This window comes from Marmota monax, unplaced genomic scaffold, assembly GCF_021218885.2.
Source record: "Marmota monax isolate L192 unplaced genomic scaffold, Marmota_monax_Labrador192_F-V1.1 WCK01_AAM20220418_F8-fsc00019, whole genome shotgun sequence".
Lineage (NCBI taxonomy): Eukaryota > Metazoa > Chordata > Mammalia > Rodentia > Sciuridae > Marmota > Marmota monax.
This window is the reverse complement of record NW_026695242.1, coordinates 22,096,742-22,119,460: the sequence shown is the minus strand read 5'-3', so window position 1 is coordinate 22,119,460 and position 22,719 is coordinate 22,096,742. Positions and strand designations below refer to the sequence as shown.

General features: G+C 34.9%; 1 protein-coding gene and 1 pseudogene across 1 annotated transcript in view; both read right to left on the bottom strand.

Moving 5' to 3' along the window:
• Pcdh15 (protocadherin related 15) overlaps positions 1 to 22,719 on the bottom strand; it is a 1,685,700-nt gene that overhangs the window by 1,450,145 nt on the left and 212,836 nt on the right. The gene's annotated exons all lie outside the window — the stretch shown is intronic.
• On the bottom strand, positions 4,612 to 5,576 carry LOC124076125 (mitochondrial carrier homolog 2-like; annotated as a pseudogene).

Here is a 22,719-nt window from a genome sequence, read left to right as displayed (position 1 = left end):
ATGGTATGCTTGGTTTTTACAATAGAGTCAATCTGTTCTTAAATAAAATTTAACCAACATATTGATATGTAGTTTTAAAAAATGAGTTAAACTTTAATGTTTCCCCTATCTTTAGGAGCTGAGACACTGCAAAATGTGCAAGCTATCGTGTTTTTTCTTTTAAATAATAAAATCAGAGATCATCAGTAATACATTCTTGAATGATAACTCTGAGACATCACTTAACTGGGTTAAGAAAGACGACGACAACTAAAAGTAATGACCCGATTCCTCTCTTATAATTGCTTATATACTGGAATTATTATATTGTTTAGAAAACAATACAAGGAAGAAGAGTATAAAATGGAAATGAACTCCATGTGATGAATGAATATTTTTCAGAGTCAAAAGCTGACATTTTGGCTTCCCTGAGGGTTTGAGAAAGTGAATGGGGGAGGAGAGTAAGACTCCTTCTTCCCCATGTTGTCTGAGAGCAGGAAAGGTGAAGTGAAGAGCTGTCAGTTGAGACAGATAAATAGAGGGGACACTGAAAATATTTAAGCAAACCAACTACATTAGACAAGCTGGGGACAATTACTGCTATTCAAAAACTACTGCTATTTTTACTTTATTTTAAAAGATAACAAGTCCTCGGAATCAAATATTGCTACTAAATTTTAAATCAAGCCTCTGTTACAGTCAGATTTACCATCTAATCTTTGCTATTCCTCATTTGCAACTATAGCACTCCTAGGAGACATAAAGACATGGCTAATAAAATAAAATTCAAATGTAATGATAAGACAGTCATGAATAAAGTTAAAAATAGAAACATGTGAAGTCCGTACAGAAAGTCTACAAAATCTTCCAGTTTTTATTGAAATAGATTTCCCCTGCAATTCTAAAATGACAATTATAGCATCCTGTAAAGCTGCCTTTCCATTCCTATTTTCATGAGAGGACCATTAAGGTACCTACTAAAACTTCTTGAACAATGCATTTCAATTTTGATCGACTGTTATTCATATCAGCATGTCAACATTTGAAACAGCATTATAGCCCTATCATTAAAGTTACAAGAAAAATGTCAAGTATCAAAAAACTATATTTCTGAATCAAAAAATTAACATCCAGAAAAAGTATGATAATGTCCTGTAAAATGCTAATAAATTATAATTTCTGATTCAGTCATCATATTTAAAGGATTAAATTTTATATTATTTTTATTTTAGAATATAGAAAAGTTGGGTACAGGTCACTTTCAGCTTTTATATTCTGCATGTAAAATATTTTTATTATTGTGCCTTTTTCACAACCCTTGGAGCAACATTGATACACTATCTTTAACTAAAGTTAATATTTTATTAAAATTCCCTTAATTTATAACTAGTGCCTTTCTTTTTCTGTTACTGTATCACACCTAGGATTCCACAGTATGTTGAGTTATCATATCTGCTTCTAATCATCTTGGATAGGAAAGTTTCTCAGACTTTATTTTTCATGACCTTGATAATTTTGAAGAATAGTGATCAGGTATTTTGTAGTTTTTCTCAATTTTTAAAAATATTTTCCTCATGATTCATTTTGTGTTGTGAAAGGTGAGGAAGAAGATCACAGAGTTAAAGTACCACTTACATCACAGTATATCAAGAGTACATACATTATATGATATTGACCTTGATCACTTGGCTGGAGTATTATTTGTCAATTTAGCCACTGGAAAGTTTTTCTTTTTACCTATTTTCACTCTGTACTCTTTGGAAGAACCTAACTATGCATAGCCCACACTTAAGGAATAGGTACTTTAGCTCTCTCTATTGAGCAATGAGTAAATACATAAATTATTTATGATTCTACGTGAGAGGTTTATTTCTTCTAATTTTCTCAATTATTTATTCAATTATTTATATCACCTTAGGCTATAAATCCAATACTACTTTATTTTGTTGCTTAAATCCCTCTAGCGTTGGCTGTTAGGAGCTCTTTCAGGTGGCCTCTGACTCTACCGAAACTCATAATTCTGGATATTGTTTCAAATATTCCCTAACAAAATTAGATTCTCCTGGCTCATTTTGTATAACTTCTGACTGAATCATAGAAATAGCAATTTCTCCAAAGAATCTTGGATGTTTTAATTGGTGAATGATATTAGCAACCAAGATCTGGATTTATTTATTTAGTTTCCAAGAGTGGTTTCAAATCACATTCCAGAGAGCCCTAGGATGGGAATCTGTTTATTGCTATAGGTGTACTGTTGCTTATAGTTCCTTTCTGCTGACTAAGCAAAGGAATGTGTATGTACTAAGCAATATGTCTGTGTGTGATCATATATTTCTATATGTACCCAACCATTGCAATATTGAGTTAAATCATACATGAATCATGATAACCTTATTGTCTGGCTAGCTATAACTTACTGCTCCCAAAACAAGGAAATCAAAGCTCATACAATCTACCACCCATTTTTTCAACAACTTTTATTGGTGAATTATATTTGTGCATAATGGTGGTATTTGTTGTTACATATTTGTACATACACATAACAAATATAATTTGGCCAATACACTCCCCAGTACTTCCCCACTCCCTCCCTAACCTCTCTTTGATTTCCATAATATCCACCTCCACCTTTACTTTTCTTTTTTCTCTCCAGATTTCACATAAGAAGAAACATATGACTCTTAACCTTCTGAGTTTGACTTATTTCACTTATCATAATGGTGTCTAGTTCCATCCATTTTCCAGAAAGTAACATAATCTTTCTTTATGGCTGAATAAAACTCCATTGTGTATAGATAACACATTTTCTTTATCCATCATCCACTAATGGACACCTAGGCTAGTTCCATATCTGACTATTGTGAATTCTGCTGTTATAAACATGCACATATTACTGTAGTATGATGACTTTAATTCTTAAGTATAAATACCAAGGAGGGGTTAACTGGGTCACACGGTAGCTCCATTCCTTGCCTTTTGAAGAACATGAATATTGATTTCCACAGTGCTTGTAGAACTTTACAATTCTACCAATAGTGTAAAAGTGTTCCTTTTTCTTCACATCCTCTCCAGCATTTATTATTATTTGGATTCTTGATGACTGCCATTCTGACTGGTATGAAATAAAATCTCAATGTAGTTTTGATTTGCATTTCCCCAATTGCTAATGATGTTGGACATTTTTCTTATATTTGTTGTCCATTTGTATTTCTTAAGAAGTGTCTATTTAATTTTTTTCTCCATTTATTAATTGGGTCATTTGATGTTTTGGTGTAAGGTTTTTGGAATTCTTTATATAGTCTAGATATTAATCCTCTGTCAAAATAGTAGCTAGCAAAGATTTTCTCCTATTCTTCAGGTTTTTGCTTTAGATTCCTAATTGTTTCCTTTGCTGTGCAGAAGCTTGTAATTTGATGTCATCCCATTTATTAGCTCTTGGCATTATTTCTTGAGCTTTAGAGATCCTATTGAGAAAGTTATTTCATATACCTATATGCTGGAGTGTTGACACTATGTTATCTTCTAGGTGTGGAATGTTGACACTATATTATCTTCTAGGAGTGGCATAGTTTCAGATCTAATTAACAGGTCTTTGACCCATTTTGAGTTGATTGTTGTGCAGAGCTACACCAATTTTTAAACTACCTTTTGTCTGAGATATTCTGGAACTTACTCTCAAATTCTGTGTCCTAGGTAAAATGTATACACAAAGACACACAGTTTAAAGGCAGTTGGGGGTTTATCTGGTCCATTCTCTTTTATAATGTGTGGTGATTGATGTTTAAAAAGATTAAATGGTTCATCCAAGTCATAAAACTAGTCATTGACAGATTTAGAAGAAAAGGTCAAGTCTCTTCTCCATTAAAGTTATTGAATATTTCAGATTTTGCAGTGACTCAGCCAAACTCTCCTAGTATGATGAAGAAATTTACAGTTCATAGAGTTTAACATTTCATAGCTGATTGATGATGGAACTGGATGACCACCCAAAATAATAGCAGCAACCAATCTGCATTTTACCTGAAAAAGCCATTAAAACTTTAATATTAAGATGTAGCCTTTGGCTCAACTCTTGAGTTCATGTAACCCTGTATTAGAGATAAACATTTAAAATAAATCTAAGGAACATTGTAGCTGAAATATTTTGGAATAGATAATGGTCTGTGCACTCAGCGAAAATTTTGTCCTTTGAAATAATTATAGAACTGATTAAACATAAAAAAATTACATTCTACTCTTCTATACAACAAAAATCAGTGGTTTACAATGTATCGAGACTCTTTGAAATCATGGAAGGAATAAAATTTTTGTTTATGTCAGGCAAAATAATGTGATCAAGACTTATTGCTATTTAATCTCCATGAGTGTCCTTTTGTAGGCAACATTAACACATATCATTTCAGATAAACAGAATATTTTGGTTGTCAATATAAAATAAATCATAGTATAAAGTTGGTAAATAGATGCTTCAATTTTCATACTTTTTATGTAAAATCCAGATGACTTTTGTAAACTAGTATATATGAACAGAATAAATAAAAAATCAGTATTCATTTAATTCTTTTTCCCCATTTTTCCAAGATTAAATGATTATTAAAAAAGCACGCCAACTGTATAGAAATCAATATTTTTCTCCCAAAATTCTGTGCGTCTGGGACTATAGAAATCTCACTGTCCCTGTCCCACATCTTCAAATTAACATTCTCAGGTCACAACAATAAGTCTTCCCAAAGGCGACCTTCGGGAAAAACAAGCTATTTCCTGGGCTCATATTTCCCTCTTTCTGTAGCGTGCACCAGCAATCTATTCAAGAACTATACATTGGGGAATAAGGAGGGCATCCACCAGCAAGCCCACAGCAGTTGATAGCCATAAGATTAGATACAAGCACAAAGGGATACGTCAACATACTGGCAAAAAATCCTGTGACAGTTTGGGAGTAACTTTCCATTTCATTCATAGTGGAAACCTCGATGTCCAGTGCATAGGTATTGATGAGGTAGGCCAGTGAGTTACAGAGCCACAAAGAAATGATGTCACCTAGGAGGTGAGGAATTAGACCCGCAAAAAATCCTAGAATGCCCTCTTCCCGATAGATGGCTACTATGGAGTCACAAAGTCCACAGTACTTGGAATCTCTGCCAATGAACTGTACCATAGATCTCAGAGTGATCACGTGGAAGGGATGTGTGATGAGGGTAGCAGCAGAAGGAGCGATCATCTTTCGAGTTGTCGCTTTGATAACTTGGTCAAAGGAAGATGAGCTTTCTTTTTGAACATTTGCAGGTCCTAATTCCTCAACCTTGTAAAACTTTACCAAGGACAACAGTTCCAAGGACTCCAGAACACAGTCTTGGAGTTGAGCCTGTGAACAACCCATGCCTCCCATCCATGCTTGCAATGTGCTGAGCATAACAAGAGAGACCAGGAAGCTGACATACTTGCCACCCAAGAATATTTCGTCCTATTGTTGGGGCAAGAGGCTTATATCCCACTTGGACGAGCACTTTCACATATGTGAGCGGCTGAGACAGGATGGTGAGACCAGAGCCCAGGAGCACCTGACTGGCCACGTCCGCCATGATGGCACCCCTGGATGGACAGACAGACAGACCTAGCCACCAAGCGACAGAGCCGGTCGCAGATCACCATCACGTGCCGGGGCCACCAGCTCCACTGGCCCGTCCCTCATTTAATTCTTATTTCAGGCATATTCTAATGTATTTTTATGTGTTATGCCATTTAATCCTCTAAACAATATTATTTTTTTCTTATTTTTATTTGAAGAGTCTGTACCATGTAGCAAAATATAAGTTTGTGTATGCCTCTTCTTACATTGAACTTTAGCTTGCTTTAACATGAAACTTGAATAGTAACTCTCAAATTTAAGCATAAATCAGAATCCTATGGAGGGTTTTTAGGAATGATGATTGCTGGCTTTACCTTCAGAGGTTTTAATACCATAGATGTGGGGGGGGGGGGATTCTAATAATTTGCATTTCAGATAAATGCCCTAATAATGACAGTTCTCTGGATACCATACTCTGGGAACTATTGACTCAGAATATTTAATGTGCCTTTCTAGAAAGGGTAAACTGGAGCTTGAGGAAATTTGTTGTGTATCTTTGTGGAAAATTTCAACAATATGCATATGCAGGGAGAAGGAACTACTATGTGACAACTCAACCATTATAACATCACCTAATTTTATATATTATGCTTTTTGTCCCACATTTCTTTCATTTCCCTTCTGTTTTCCTTTATAATGTGTTTATTTTTGTTCTTATACTTTTCTTTTTGAAGTCTTTCTGAAGTTAAATTCAGATGTCATTTCACTCATAAAGACTTTACACAAATTTCTAAGTGAAATTTTTTTCTACTTTTTCCCCCCACCCAGCAAAGAGCATACTATTATTACAAGTACATTTAAAGTGATCCTCATCCTAAATTCTAATGAGTATCCAGAACTGGAAACCTCCAATTCTAATTCAAATACCGTTTTTTACAGTGTAGGAAATCTGAAAGAGACTTTCTTGAGGTCACTGAAAATACTGGTTAAATGGCTGGAATTAGATGTTTTATCTTCTAACCTATATCTTTTTAAGTACTTTTTTTTTTTGGTAAAAATTTTAAAAACTAATTTAAAGAGAAAGAAAATGAAATTGTATAATATAATTAAAGAAGTGCTAGTATTCAGAGTATTTTTTGTGTTACATTTGGATTTTGTTACAAAAGATCTCAAAAATTAACAAATAAATGAGCATGTCTATGGAGACAATTATCAATATTTTGTGATATACTAGAAAGTTAGTAGAATTTGTTGCTTTAGTGTCTATTTAACCATATAGTTGCTGCCAGTTCTAGAACAAATTACTTAACTTCTCTAAGCTTCAGGTTTTAACCTGGGCAATGTGAATATCCATAATATTTATCTGAGAACACAGATGTAGATCTTTATAGCATAACACCAGCAATAACATAACAAATGGAAAGTGTAAAAAGGACCATTAAAGAGTTTCTTTCATTTCCTTATTTATCAGTTTTAGGAACTGCAAATGATTGTAAATATCACCATTTAAGAAAGTTTGGATGATTATCATAGGTTGATTATTATTATGGGTTCAATTCATGGGCAGATTATTATAGGTTCTAACACTGCAGTGTTCTAAATCTGCTTTAAGGCTTTAATTATTATGTCCGACTTATTTCTATTCACAGATACACACACACACACACACACACACACACACACACACCTGGTTTCCAGACTACTCTTCAGTTTTCTAACATTACTTATTCTTTTTCATTCATAGTTTCATACACATGTGTGAATCCACTTATCCCCTTTCTGGTTTACTGAGAGCTCTAACCATAAAATTTTATGTTAAGATAAAAATGCTTAGATTAGTACCTCTACAAATGATAAATGAAAGACGTTAACATGATTGGTCTTAATTTTATTAAGCTTGAAAAAATTGGATATTTTTATATATTAAATCATGTGTCTTAGATTTTTCTCTAGCATTTACAATTTAGGTTAGGAGAAATTTCAAGTAAGCAAACAAGCATGGAAGTTGCCAGTTTATAATTAGCCTAGGAAGTCTAGCTTCCTTGTGCTTTTTTTAAAAATATATATTATTAAACAAAAGCATGAGTAAGTCTGTGCCAGCACATGGTAGAAAGGAAACTGTTCTCTTTGGGTTTTCTTTACATTTGTAAGGTAAATTTAGGTTCATTATCCTGTTATATTTAAAAAGAAGAAAAAACCTACAATGCATCACTACCTATAAATATGATAATAAAATTAGAGAAATGTTTAATTGTCTTTATACATTCTACCTGAAGTCTAGTATGTGCCTGCTACAACTAATCTACCTATGCTATTTAAGCTAGCATGGTAATGCAATATCATGTAGAAAATGTATTTTTAGTATTATCTAGATTTATGAGATCAAAACATAAGACTCTAAAGAAGTATGTATCAGTGTGTTTGGTATTTAGTACAGCTGATTTTTCAGAAAAACATTACTTTTTCCACAAAATATTTCATTGCATTGGTAGAATTAAAGGCAGTGTTGAGGTCTCTCCCTATTATAGTCTCCCTATCATTCCTTCCAATACAGTAGAAACATCTCTCTCTGGCCTGATCATCCATGTAGAGGACAGAAAAAGATGACAAAGTGGAGAATTCTGGGGAGATGAAACAAAGGATGGCCTTTTAATGTTTGAAGTGTATTACTTACATAAACTAAATTTATCCCAGTTTTTCAGTACTCACACCATTCAAAATACATCCGCGTAGATTTTCATCGAAATTCAGTTGTTTCACATAAAACATAGCTTACATGGTGTCAAGATTTGCAGCAAGCTGACATCAGACAGCTTATCACTGTACAAGTTGACAAAATTGAGGTCTAACCAGAGACCTCAGGATTTCTACCAGAAGACCCAGGCCAGACATACTAGACTAATAGCCAGACAAAGCAAACTTTGGTTTCATATATGAGCTGCTATTCAAAATCACAATGAGATACTCTGACTTGCACTTGCTGATTTCCAATGAGGATGCTGTCTTCATTGGGAGCTCTGTACCTAGAATGAGAATCAGCAGGGTTTGATTTCTGAAGATGGTAAGTCAAAGTGAAAGATAGCAGTAGACAACCCTGAAAGCTAAAAATGCACTGTATGACTAATTCTGACCAGCAATCCTTGGAACCTTGCCTAATATATTATTAGAGAGAGACTGGGATAGATAAATTTCTCCCCAAGGGGGAAAAATGATTTCCTGTAAGTGATTGAATCCATATAGAGGCAGTCTGGCTCTGACAATCTGTCACACAGTGTGAGTATCTTAGAATTAGAATATTCCAGGAGTTGGCCCACTTAAGAACATTTCATACTTGGAACCAGTTATTTTCAAGATGAGATTGATACATGGTTACATAAATTACTCAACAATGGCAGTAGGAAAACTAGGCTTAATAACTACAATAATGTTTTGATATAAGTGATTAAAGATGGATTTCTGACATATCTGCTTGGTTAGCATTCTTCCTACTCACTGAGAACAACTGAAGAATTTCTCCTAGAGTTAAGTTTAGTGAATAGAATAATCAGTCCATACATTTTCAAAGTGGTTCTATACTGAGAGTTATCACCTTTTAGTTAAAAAACTGAAACTATTACATTTGTATTTAATTGGTTAGTTGGAAAAATTAATTTCAGCTGTTACCTTGGTATTAGTCTCCTTTCAGATGTAATTTATTGGCCAATGGATGTCACCTTTCTGTGATTCATTTATCTTAGGTGTAAGTGCAAGTCATGCCCTTTATCAACACAGTTTTTTTTTTTTTTTCCTTTTTTTCACTTTGTTTCCTTGCTATTTTTCAATCTACCTCATTTTCACAGCAAGTATTTTTAAGGGAGAAAATTTTAAATAGCCTTTTGATTTCCTTTTGTTTTTCATTTGCAGTTTGTGTGTTTCATTTCCATGACTTTTTCCTATGCAGCCTTTTGCATTTGAGGAGACCCAGAGATTGAAATGTGGTGGGTGATAATGAAGTAACTAATATTACAGAAGGGTTCATGGGAAGAGCTCATTTTATTTCCTCCTCTAAAATGCACTCAGTGGTCAAATGAGCATTATTTGTATTTGATACATAATATAGCAAGTCTATATGCTAGAGGAGGTACACTATGAAAAGTGCCTCCCCCCACCCCCCAGCACCATTCACATTGTAATCCACATGATCTCCTTTTTCTTATTTTGGATGTCAAGAATTTCATCTGTTTTAAACTTATTCAGTGACCAAAAATATCCCTTAAGGTTTCACTTTTATGTTGTAACACTTGAAAAATGAGTGACTAGAGCTCAGCATGGAAACCCTTTTAGCCTGATGGATGAACCCAAGAGAGGCCAGAAAATAAATAGACGTGAGAAGGACTTAAAGTATTCAATTTCATCACTTCTCTAGAGGAAGGCCCTGAAGATGCTGGTTTAGGTCAACAAAAGAGTGTTTTGGGCTTTTCTGATCAGTTATCCATGATAAATGGACTACAAGAAATGTGAAGTTCTATGTGGAGGAGGCATTTGTCACATCCCCTTGCTAGGTGCAAGGTCTCTCTCTTTCTTGAAAGTTCTATTTTCTTCCTGTCTCCTCTTCTCCTCTGTCCTTTTCTGCCTACCTGATTCCCCTGTTGTAAGCAATAAAACATTGATGTCAAACAAAAATTTTAGAATTATGTGAATATAATATACCAATCAAAGTTACAGACACAGGCAAACAGGACTCACTTCTCTCTCGCTTTTTCTTTCCTTTCATCTCATTGCCTACTGTCTGGCATGCTGTTTGTATCCTAATTATTTGTTGTCCAATTCACTACAGTGAAATATACCCTAAGTACCTGGGTTTGCATGTTTCTTGCGTGCTATATCTCAAAGCCTGGGAGAGGAGAGATTCCCTATTTTCTCAATGAATAAAAGAATGAATGGATGAATCTGACTAAAATGGATACTTATTGATGAGCAAAAAGGAAAGAACAATTGTTATCTAAAATAATACACACAAAAATGGAAATCATTATACAGAATAACTATTACAGTTAAATGTGATATACTGAACAATTTATATGACACAATGACTCATTTGGCAAAGAAAATCTAAATTCCAATTTTCAAGATCAATTAGTTTTAAAATATTAATGTACATATAAACACAAAGTCTATTAACTTTCCAGAAAGACTAGATTTGTTAAAAAATAGAAAAAGCGTAAGCCAATAGTGTAGAATTTAATTATTAATGGATCTATTGTTTTAATAATAGCAACTATTTGAAGGGTTGATTGTTTGTTTTTGTGGTGCTATATATTGAACCCAGGGCTTCACAAATGCTAGACAAGAACTCTAAGGCTGAGCTACATTCTCATTTCAAATCTTTGAGATTTTGACTGAGCGTCAGCTAACACAGAGTCAGATTTGAAATGATCTCATAGAAAATTTCAAATGTTTATTTTTATTTCAGTATAGAATGGATATTCTGTCACATAAAACACTATAATACACATCATGGGAAACATAAATAAAAACTCAGCACACAGAATTATTAAGTCCTGAAACAAAACTAAACAATTTTTGCATCAGCGTTTTCCAACCAGTAAATTTTATCATTTTATAATTTATAGAAAATGCATCTACTTTTTCAAAGACCAGGAAATAAAGTATGTAAGTACTAAGCACTAGGCATCAGCTGTGTGATTAATTTTACTTCAAGCCCTAGAAGGTATAAGAATTAAAGGGACAGAAGCTTTTGAACCCAGCGACTCTAATAAATCTTAGATAACCCACTTCACAATGCATGCTTGATTTAGTGGATTGAGGCTGCCTGAAGAAGATCTGATATATGAGAAGGGGCTTCTTGTGCTATTCAAGGACAAAAGCAAAATCATAAAATTGATTCTCCGTCATATTCGAAGGAGTAGAAGGTTTCAAGTAAAATCCTTTAGTTCAAGTTATTTTTCTTATTAGAAAAATACCCATTCTTTAGTTCTATGCAATACATAAATATAATTCTACAACATAGATAAAAACAGCCTATACATACACATCAATCTCAAATAATTACTATACAGGCAATGGAGTTTCTGATACTTAATATTATTCTTTCAGCAAATTTAACATAAGATCTTCAAAATTAGTGATGAGAATTCTCAAATGAGGTTTCAATACTGTTTGGGTTGTAATTTCTTTTCCTTTATGTTATTTTATTTTAGTACTGAGAATTACATGCAGGGGCACTTCGCCACTGATGCTACATATCCCACCCCTTTTTATTTTGAGACAGGGTCCTACTAAACTGCTTAAAACCTCTCTAAATAATGCTAAGGTTGGCCTCAAAGTTGCAATCCTCCTGCCTCAGCCTCCTGAGTTGCTGGAATTACAGGCTAGGCTTGAGATGCAATTTCTTAATAATCTATATGCAGCAGTCTTAAAAACTTAAGCAAATATTTCTGGCTTCCCTCCCCACACACATACACATATACAGCTCACCCTTCTTCCAGATAATATCATAGTGTTGTCCTCTTATTGTTGGGTAAAGCTATATAATTAATCCTAGCTAGTGAGTAAATGTTCAGGTCACTTCCAGGCCATAGCTTTTAAATACTGAAGTGGAATCCTCCTGAGGATACCAATGTTCTGGCACCATCATGTGATGAAACCCTGTGATGTTAGCAGAGTGATGTCACTGACTGGGAAATTTCCATCCAAATTTCTGTCACCAAAATATGATGGACATCATAAGAATCTGTAATAAAACTTTCAAAAACTTTTCAAAAATCTTAGCCTTTAAAGTTCGTGTCATATATATATAACAATTTGAAATATGTGACAGTTGAGGTCAAATAACATCCTCATACTGTAAACACGTTTCCACATACTGTCTATTTAGTATCAACATTTTTTTTCTTTTTTTAGCTTTTGGTGGCAACTTTGAACCAGCATGTCCCTTTATTTAGGGTTTTGTATTTTGAGTTTCCTAATTATCCCTCATTCTAACATCTCTTCCCAGATGAAGCGGATACTCTTTCAGTGGAACTACAATCAAGCAAATTGTGATTGTCTATAGAATACAAATCTTGGGAAACTGGAACATGATCATGTGTGTGCATGGGGGGTGAGGAGAGATATAAGATCTAGTTTTTTTTCTTATTTTGGTAGTACTTGTTTTGAAAGTCTAACAAATCAAGCCCGCTTTATACAGCTTGGTTAAGTTTGGGAATTAATGTTTATTACGAGCTAAGTAGACATTTTATGGGATGTCCTGGGAACCCAACCATCATTTTTAATATTGTTTCTATGGGAAAACGCATTCCAAGTTCCAAACAATTGATTCACAAATTAGCTTCTGGAACACTACCAGCTTTTAAAATATGGACTTCTGTATGGCCAAATGAGTAGAGCATAGAAACAAAGCGATAATGCCCAGGTTTCCTATCTTCTGTGTGCAAGCATGGTAGCTTAATAATGATAAGACTACCTGTCTGAGCAGCCTGGAAAATATATATTTACTCAGAACTCACTTATGAGATTAAAATTTTTCTGTCAATTTCTGTTGCATAATTCATAGCTCTGTGGGAGGAATTTGGCTCTAGAAATGATAAAGAAGAAGTGACAGAATATATGTATTATGATCCTGACCACAGTACATCCCTGTATTTTTATCACAGAGGTCTGTGCTTGGACAAATATCTCTAATAGATTGCTACTATAAGAGAAAGCAGGTTGAGATCACTAATTGACATCTTACTAACCCCTTAATAAACTTATTCATCTCACTGAAACACAGAGATATGTCCACTGATGTACATAAATATATGTATTAAATACATAAATTTGCACATTGATGAATACATACATACTTATATGTATATACTTACATATATGTATATATTATATACCTGGTAGAGATATATGTTGCAATGAATATTAGGTTGCACAAATCTGTCTGATCATGATATTCTGTTGTAAAGATATTGATGATTAGAGGAAATAAAGACACCAAGTGAGACTGGAATTAATGCCAGTCATTTTGAGTCATAACATGGATATATTTAATATACGACATATATTAAGGTAAAAGTTTGACATTTTGCAAACAATCATAGTTGGTATGAAATTTTTGCCTATGTAAGATATCGAGAAATTAGTAATTACAGCTCTCATTGAAATATCTTTAGTTTTGAACCGGGCAATACTGGCATATTTACAGAATGGAAGCAACCCTGAAAAATAATTGAATCTATTACAGGTTGTAAAGAAAAGCCAGGACTCCACTGTCCACTGAACATGCTAATTGAATTCGACCTTGCAAAAAGATAAAGCAAAGAATGCTTTCTCTAATTGCAAAGGTCCTTGGCTGGGTACGTATTCCTATTTATCATTTCACAGTTGATTGACCCATGGTGTTTCACACAGATCCTCTTTCGTAGGAAAAGATTCTTAATTTGCAAAATAAGCCCATTACTTCTTTTGATGCCTCATAAAGTGCTTTGGAATGAACCATTGGGGAAGGAAGGTCCAATTTATTTGAAGGGGATTTTTAAAATTTTCTAGGTTATGGATAACCTGAATGGACAAGTTTCAGAGCCAGTGACCACTGTTTAAGTACTTTTCAAGATAAATACCAGAAGGAAGAAGTGTATCACTTACATATGGCGACAACAGTCACTTTCTACAAGTTGTCTGGGTAAAGAGAAGTTTTAGTGGATAAAGTATAATTCTAAATATTTAAAGTTTTAGGATGGTTATGTCACATTGGGAGCTTCATATATTAAAAACTGAGCAATTACTAGGATATAAACATAACCAAAATGCATTGGGGTTTATAGGCCAATTAGTATCAATATCCCCTAAACTTCCTTTTTTGGGCTACTGGAGTACTTAGGAGGAACTATTTGAGTTTTGAGTCACTGTGAGGAGCAACTTCAGAATAAAATACCAGTAATTCTACAGCAGAAGTTAGTATTATTAACTGAAAAGTGTATTAGCTCACATTGATCAAGAACAGCATTGCACAGTTAGAGTAACTATTTGGACTAAGGATGCAGAGATACTGTTGTTTCTATGACAGAACGTGTATCTTCTTTGGGTAGCAGGTAGGGTTGTGCAGTGATGCCTCAGGGGACTTTAAGATTACGGAACATTACTATGGAAATTCCACCTATCACAATATGATGATCATAGGACACATTATAATCTTTCTTCCTTTTTTATTAGCATTCCATATAAAATTCAGTGATTAGAATATAAATGGAGAGTCATGGCTTTAATATTCTATGTTAGTACTCACATATTGAGCCAATAGAATATAGTACATGTCAAGAAGATAGTTGGGAACATTCTTTACATATTGACTCCAATAATAAACACCTAATGGAATCTGTAAAGGGGTAACGTATTTTAAAAAAATTTAAAAGAAAATTTTTGCTTATTTTGTGTATTTCAACTGTAGAAGATAATTTTACATAAATGACTTCTACAATATAAACTATTTCTAGACATAACTAGACATAGATTAAAGCCTCGAATATGTAACATGTTCAGGCACCATGCTGGTATATAAAATTACCAAGATGAGATTATTATGATACATAATTTAAGTGTAACTTATGTGCCATAGATTTAAGCAAATAGTATCAAATTTTCTGAAGTTTTCTGAGCTCAATTAAAAGCTGTAAATCTTTGCTCAGTTGACCAGTTTATAGTTGACCTTTACAAAATTGTAGATATACTTAACTGATAGAATATCACATGTTCAATCACTTCTTGACTTTTTGGCTATGATCTAGGGTAGAAATATCACATATTCAAAACTTAAATGGCCTATACATAAAAAATAGAAAACATTCTAGGTACAGTGGTACACACCTCTAATCCCAGGGGTTTGGGAGGCTGAGGCAGGAGGCTCGCAAATTTGAAACCAGCCTCAGAAATTTAGTGAGGCCCTAAACAACTTAGTGAGACCCTGTCTCTAAATAAAAAAATTTAAGAGAAGGGTTGATGATGTGGCTCACTGATTAAGTGCCATTGGGTTCAATCCCCAGGACCAAACTAAACAAACAACAACAAAAAAAACCCAACTCCATAACAAGGTTTATTTTGGGATCCAAGACATAAAACAAATTGTAAAAATAGGAAATAATGCTTTGAAAATAATGAACAAATTTTGAAGATCTATTCAGTATGAACTCATTTTCACTTCAATTATGAATATGTGTATATCTGCATAGAAAAAATTTATTGATTTAAACATAAATGCATGTGTATAATTAATAGTAAAATTACATATAGTTATTGATATAAACAGTCAGTAATATATAATTAAGGATAGTTGAAGGAATCTGTCATAATGAAATTTATGAACCCAGGAACATGCCTTCTTTGATTTTGATACATCTCTTTTGTCATGTTTCATATGAAACATTTTTTAAGCCTTTGCCTTATCTAACTTAAAAAAATTCATCTACTTACCTTCAGTTTAAATGAAAGTTACTCTATCATTTTATGAAATTTAACCAATCTCATGAAAATATGGTTGCCACAAATTTTTTTCTTAATTGCAAAACAGCCTAATATTTATCTAAGATTCATATTATTTTTAACTGATAAAGCTGTACTGAGGTTTAAGAATGGTTCACAGGAAGCCCAATAGGTGCAAGAGAGTCTTTCAAGCAATTCTCAATCTGTGGATTATTTTTCTTGTGGAAAAGAAAGGAAACTCTGTACCATTATAAATTCTCATCAGATTTATAGGACATCATACATGTGCTTCCCTGTGTAGTCAGTTGTATTTTCTTATGACTGACAGGACATTGCTGCAGACATTCTCTATGCTATCTCTTGTATATCATTGACTTTTTCTGCCATCATGTCATCCAAACAATGTACACATATGTAGTTATTTTTCCTAAATGAAAAAAAAAATGAAAGTTAAAAATCTTCCTTTGAGCACTTCTGTTCATCAGGTGCCTTTTCATCTCTCTGTTCACATTTCTGCAAAACCTATTAAGTGTACTATTTCCCAAATCTCTTATAAGCCCTCCAAACTTTCATTGTTACCATTCCATAAAATCTTATCTTGTCAAGATCAGAAACAACCCACAATCTGACAAATCCAAGGGTTAATTTTCGACTCTCAGCTTAGTTAGCAATGATAAACAATTCAAAATGTTTCTCAAGTTATCTTAAAAACATATACACATACATTCATATTTACTTTCCACTTGCTTTTATTCTAATTCACTTCTGATGTCTCTTGATGGAGTCTTTTGTTTTGTACCATTTTTTTTTTAAAAAATGTTGCAATGTCCCAGAAAACATTATAGGTGCTTCTCAGTTATTTAGTACATTTCCTCTCCTGGTATTCTCATCCACTTCAGGCTTGAAACACCATATATAGATCAGTGACTTCGAAATGCCTATCTTCAGCTCAGACCTTCCTCCTATGCTCCACACCTGAATATCCAAGTGCTTATTCTACATCACTGTGCATACCTAGTAAGTGTTTCAAGTTTAACACTGCCCTGGCTGCGCTCCCAGTAAACTCACTACATCTGGTCTATCTGAAAATTTTCTCCATTTCATTTGAGGAGAGCTCTATTCTTGTAGATACTGGGTCACAACACTGGTATTTTATTTAACTCTTTTTGTTTTCTCTCAGATTTGACTAATGCATCATTGCCGCAGTCTGGCTGGGCACAATCAGGAGCCACTTGTCAAAAGAAACTAACTTTATTTTTAGAACCACTCACGACAAACAAAATAGTCTCTCAGGAAAAACCCTCAGAGCCTCAACTGCCACCACCGGCTTTCCACAAGCCTCTCTCTCCCACACAAGCTTCTCCCCACCTCCCACAATCCTCCTGCTCTTGAGGCCGATTGGCTGGGTCACGTGGGCGGAGCCAAAAAAGTCCCCCAATGAGCAGCTCCGTGGTCTGAAAGGGCAGGGAAACAGTCCAATGAGCATCACTGCAGAGGAGCCAATCAGCTAGATGTTGCTGGGGCCGAGGAGCCAATCAGCTAGATGTTGCTGGGGCTGCTGTGAGCCAATCATCAGCCGGCAGCTGGAAGTTTGCTGGCAGCTGGAAGTTTGCTGGGGCCCCTCAGGCTGTGGCTCTCAACATCTCCCCCTCTCTGTTTAAACAACAAGCATGTGGCTTAGGGACCGTGCCTGTTAGGCAGTCCAATTCAACATATGGTCCTTACCCGTCATCGGATGAACTGACATCTAGGCGTCAGCCTCCTGTCTTAGGTTGGTACCACTGCAATTGGATCATACCCGTCACTGACTACCGGTCCAGCATACAGCCATACTTGTGGATAGGCCTTTGCACCTGTGGGGGGGTGAGGTTCTTTGCCTCACCTCTGTTGGCCCCCAAATTTTAGACCATCACTAGTAGAGGAGGATGCAAAATGCCATGACATTAAGCCAATTGAGGGCTCCTTTGAAAAATTGTACCACCGGTGACATCATCAGCAAAAATACCCCAACACTACCATAAGTCGCTGCACCAACAGATAGTTCACAATGCATACAGGTGAGCTCACAATGTGTCCAGGCAAGTTCTGCAAGCAGTTCAGTGATGGCTATTGTAGAAGCTGTAGATTGGTTTTATCTTTGACTTCACCAGCACTGGGATGAAGATAGGAATTCTGGCAATAATGGCTAAAGAAAAAATTATGTAACATTCCAGAAGGCACTAAAAGAAAACAATTTTCTTAACAATTTACATTGTCTTCACCGGCACTGGGATGAAGATAGGAATTCTGGCAATAATGGCTAAAGAAAAAATTATGTAACACTACAGAAGGCACTAAAAGAAAACAATTTTCTTAACAATTTACATTGTCTTCACCGGCACTGGGATGAAGAGAGGAATTCTGGCAATAATGGCTAAAGAAAAAATTATGTAACATTACAGAAGGCACTAAAAGAAAACAATTTTCTTAACAATTTACATTGTCTTTAAGAGAATTATTAAATATAATGAAAAGGAAAGGTGAAAGTAAACAAACAGATCTGTTAACCTTCTTTTTTGTTTACATATTAAAACAATCCTCAACAGTTGTTTACCCAATTTAAATTAAACCATATAAATCACGTGAAAAAAAAATATTTGGATCCATTTTATCATGAGCGCTCATCATATATGATATATGGACATACGTACATTCAAACATATAACACAAAACACAAGTGTGCACACATAATATAATACATACAACACATAACATTACAGTAAAGGCCTTATAACTTTTTACAGGTGAAATCTCCATTGCAATGTTTAAAAACTCTATAGTCAAAAAATAGAACTGATCAGCAAAACATTAACCTAGGTCTGTATGAGCTCAAAAAACAAAATAGAACTTCATGATATGGCAAAGGGCAATAATAAAATAGATATTGAAAAAAGCATCCTGGTTCTGTTGCAGATGTAAGAATAGCCAAACTGGAGTTTTGGATATCAGTTGTTATGGATTTGAGCCAAATCATCTTCTTTTTGGTCTGTAGAAATCGCTTTAGTTAATCTTTCTGGAATCCAAATCGGCTGCTGTTCTCCCTGTGGAAACACATAAACAGACCCCCGACTCCAGACAATCACTGGGTCAGGACCTTGGTTAATCTCTCTGGAATCCAAATCGGCTGCTGTTCTCCCTGTGGAAACACACAAACAGACCCTCGACTCCAGACAATTACTGGGTCAGGACCTTTCCATTGTCCTGTTAGAATATCCTTCCAAAGTACCTTGGGCTTATGTACATTTTTTGGACACATATGCCTTTCCGCAGCACTAAGTCCTGATGAATCCAAATTTAAAAAGTTTAGAGTAAAAAGGGTTATTTTAAGTTTATCTTTGGGGAATATATACCCCTTCCCAATTCCTTCTTTTTGCTTTAATAAGTACATTTTAATAGTTTGATGAGCTCTTTCAACTATGCCTTGTCCCTGTGGATTGTATGGGATTCCTGTTATATGAGTAATGCCAAATGTTGAGCAAAATTGTTTAAAAGAGGTAGAAGTATAACCAGGGGCATTATCTGTTTTTAACTGTTTTGGAACACCCACAGTGGCAAAATTTTGTAAGCAATGAGCTATAACATCTTTAGTTTTTTCTCCGGCATGAAGGGAGCCCATCAAAAATCCAGAAGAAGTATCAACTGTAACATGCAAATATTTTAATTTTCCAAATTCTGGCAAGTGTGTGACGTCCATCTGCCAAATATGGTTAGGTATCAATCCTTTAGGATTGACTCCAAGATTAACTTGTGGTAAAAAGGTCACACAATTTTGACATTGTTTTATTATTTGTCTAGCTTGTTCCTTAGTTATTTTAAAGTGCTTTTGTAAAGTATTAGCATTGACATGGAACTTTTTATGAAAATTTATAGCTTCTTCTAGTGTAGAGAAAATATGTATGTCATGTGTAGTTTTATCTGCTAAATCATTGCCCAAACTAAGGGCTCCAGGCAATCCTGTATGTGCCCTGATATGTCCTATAAAGAATGGATCTTTTCTGTCCCAGATTAGACTTTGTATAGTGGAAAGCAAAGAGAAAACAGTAGAAGAAGGGGAAATCCTACCAGCATCTTCAAGAGATACTATAGCATTAACTACATACTGACTATCAGAAAATAAATTAAATACAGAATCTTTAAACATCACAAAAGCTTGTAAAACTGCATTAAGCTCTACCTTTTGAGCTGATTGTTTGGGTACTAAAAATGTAAAAGTTTGATCAGGGGTAACTACTGCTGCTGTACCATTATTTGACCCATCAGTGAATATATTTGGAGCATTCATGATAGGTGTTTTTCTTGTCATTTTTGGAAAAATTACAGGATGCAATGACCAAAAAGACAATAAAGGATTAGATGGTAAGTGGTTATCAAATGAAACATTAGATTTGCACATGATTATTGCCCAAGTATTTAACTCATTAGCTAACTCATCAATTTGATTCATAGTATATGGAGTAATAATTTTATTGGGAGAAATTCCAAACACTCCCTTTGCTGCTTTTATTCCTTTGAGTATTAATTGTCCTACAGCCTCAGGATACCTAGTAAGAATAGTGTTAGGAGAATAAGATAAATGTATCCATAATAATGGACCTTCTTGCCAAAATACTCCTGTAGGAATATTTTTTGTTGGTAGTACAATAAATAATAAAGGCAAACTTATATCAATTCTATCCAAATGCATATTTTCCATATATGTTTCAATGATTTTTAATGCCTTTCTTGCTTCAGGCGTTAACATTCGGGGTGAATTTGGATCTGATGGACCTTTTAGGATATCAAATAAAGGTCCCAACTCTCCTGTTGGTATACCTAAATAAGGCCTTATCCAATTTATGTCTCCTAATAACTTTTGAAAGTCATTAAGTGATTTGAGTTGATCTACTCGTATTTGAATTTTTGGTGGACGGACCATGGTTGAGGATAATAGAACTCCTAAATAATTAATTGGAAAATTTAATTGTACTTTATCTATTGCTATCTCTAGATTATAATTTTTTAATAAGTTTGTAAGTGTGGCATAACATTCTAGCAATGTGTTTTTATCTTTGTGTGCTAATAATACATCATCCATATAGTGAAATATTTGTAGTTCAGGATTTTGATTTCTAAGTGGCTGGATTACTTTGTTAACATAAATTTGACACATAGTTGGGCTGTTAGCCATCCCTTGAGGGAGTACTTTCCATTCATATCTCTGATCAGGACCTTCATGATTCAGTGCAGGGATAGTAAATGCAAAACGTGGACTATCCTCAGGATGAATTGGAATTGAAAAAAAACAATCTTTAATATCTATAACTAAAACATACCAGGTTTTTGGCAAAGCAGACAACTGAGGAATCCCTGATTGAGCAGGTCCCATAATAACCATCTCATTATTAATGGCTCTTAAATCTTGCAATAATCTCCATTTACCAGATTTCTTTTTGATGACAAAAATGGGAGTATTATGGGGAGATACAGAAGGTTGTATATGTCCTTCTGCTAATTGTTGTTTGACCAGGTCATGGGCTGCTTGTATCTTTTCTTTAGTCAGGGGCCACTGAGGAACCCATACTGGTCTTTCTGATTTCCAAGTAATTTTTATTGTCTCAGTGGCCCTTTCTGAAAATCCAACCCATGTCTGTCTCTCCCTTGATCTATTTGTATTGGTGCTGCTATACCTTGTTCTTGTTTTTCTAATCTTTTTCCTTTCCTAAAACCTTGTCTAGTCATAATAGTGGGTGCATTTTGGTTGATGTTATTTGTTAATGTCAAACCTAATTGATCTAGGACATCTCGTCCCCATAAATTTACGGGAAGATGATCCAATACATATGGCTGTATAGTTCCTTCACATCCTTCAGGATCCTTCCAATCTAATACCATTGCACTTCTATGGGGATTAGTTGCCACTCCTAGGCCTCGAAGCGTTTGAGTGGCTTGTTGTAATGGCCAATGTTTTGGCCATTCTTGACGAGAGATGATGCTAAGGTCTGCACCTGTATCCAGTAGCCCATTAAATTCATGTCCTTGAATATTTAGTTTTAGCATGGGGCGAGAATCTAAATTTAAAGAAAGCATAGCCCAATCTACACCTGTGGAGCCTAATCCCTTGGAACCTCTTTCTACAGTACGACTGGAAAATTTATCATGTAGGCTGGGTATTATTAGTAACTGTGCTATTCTATCTCCTGGTGAAATTACTGATATACCCTTTGGAGAACTGGCTATAATTTTTATTTCACCTTCATAATCGGGATCAATTACCCCAGGACTTATCATAAGTCCTTTTAGAGTAGAAGAGCTGCGTCCCAATAATAAGCCTACTGTTCCTTTGGGAAGAGGTCCTTTCACCCCTGTGGGAATGATTTGAACTCCCATCTCTGGAGTTAGTACTGCTCTGGCGGAGGCGCAGATGTCCAACCCTGCGCTCCCTCTGGTTTGTCTGATGAGGGATCTGATGGACAATGTGTCCTGGGCACTACCCTGATGGGGTTGCTGGGTTCCTCCAGTGCTCCGTATATTTGTGGTTTTGGGCCCCGGAGCATTGGGCCCCCCTGTCCGTTTTTTGGCAATGGAGCCCGATGCCTTTCTCCACGATATTGTGGATAAACACCTGGTCCTTGTTCGTTTTTTGATAATGGAGTACCCTCTATGGTGGTTTGAGAACGGCATTCATT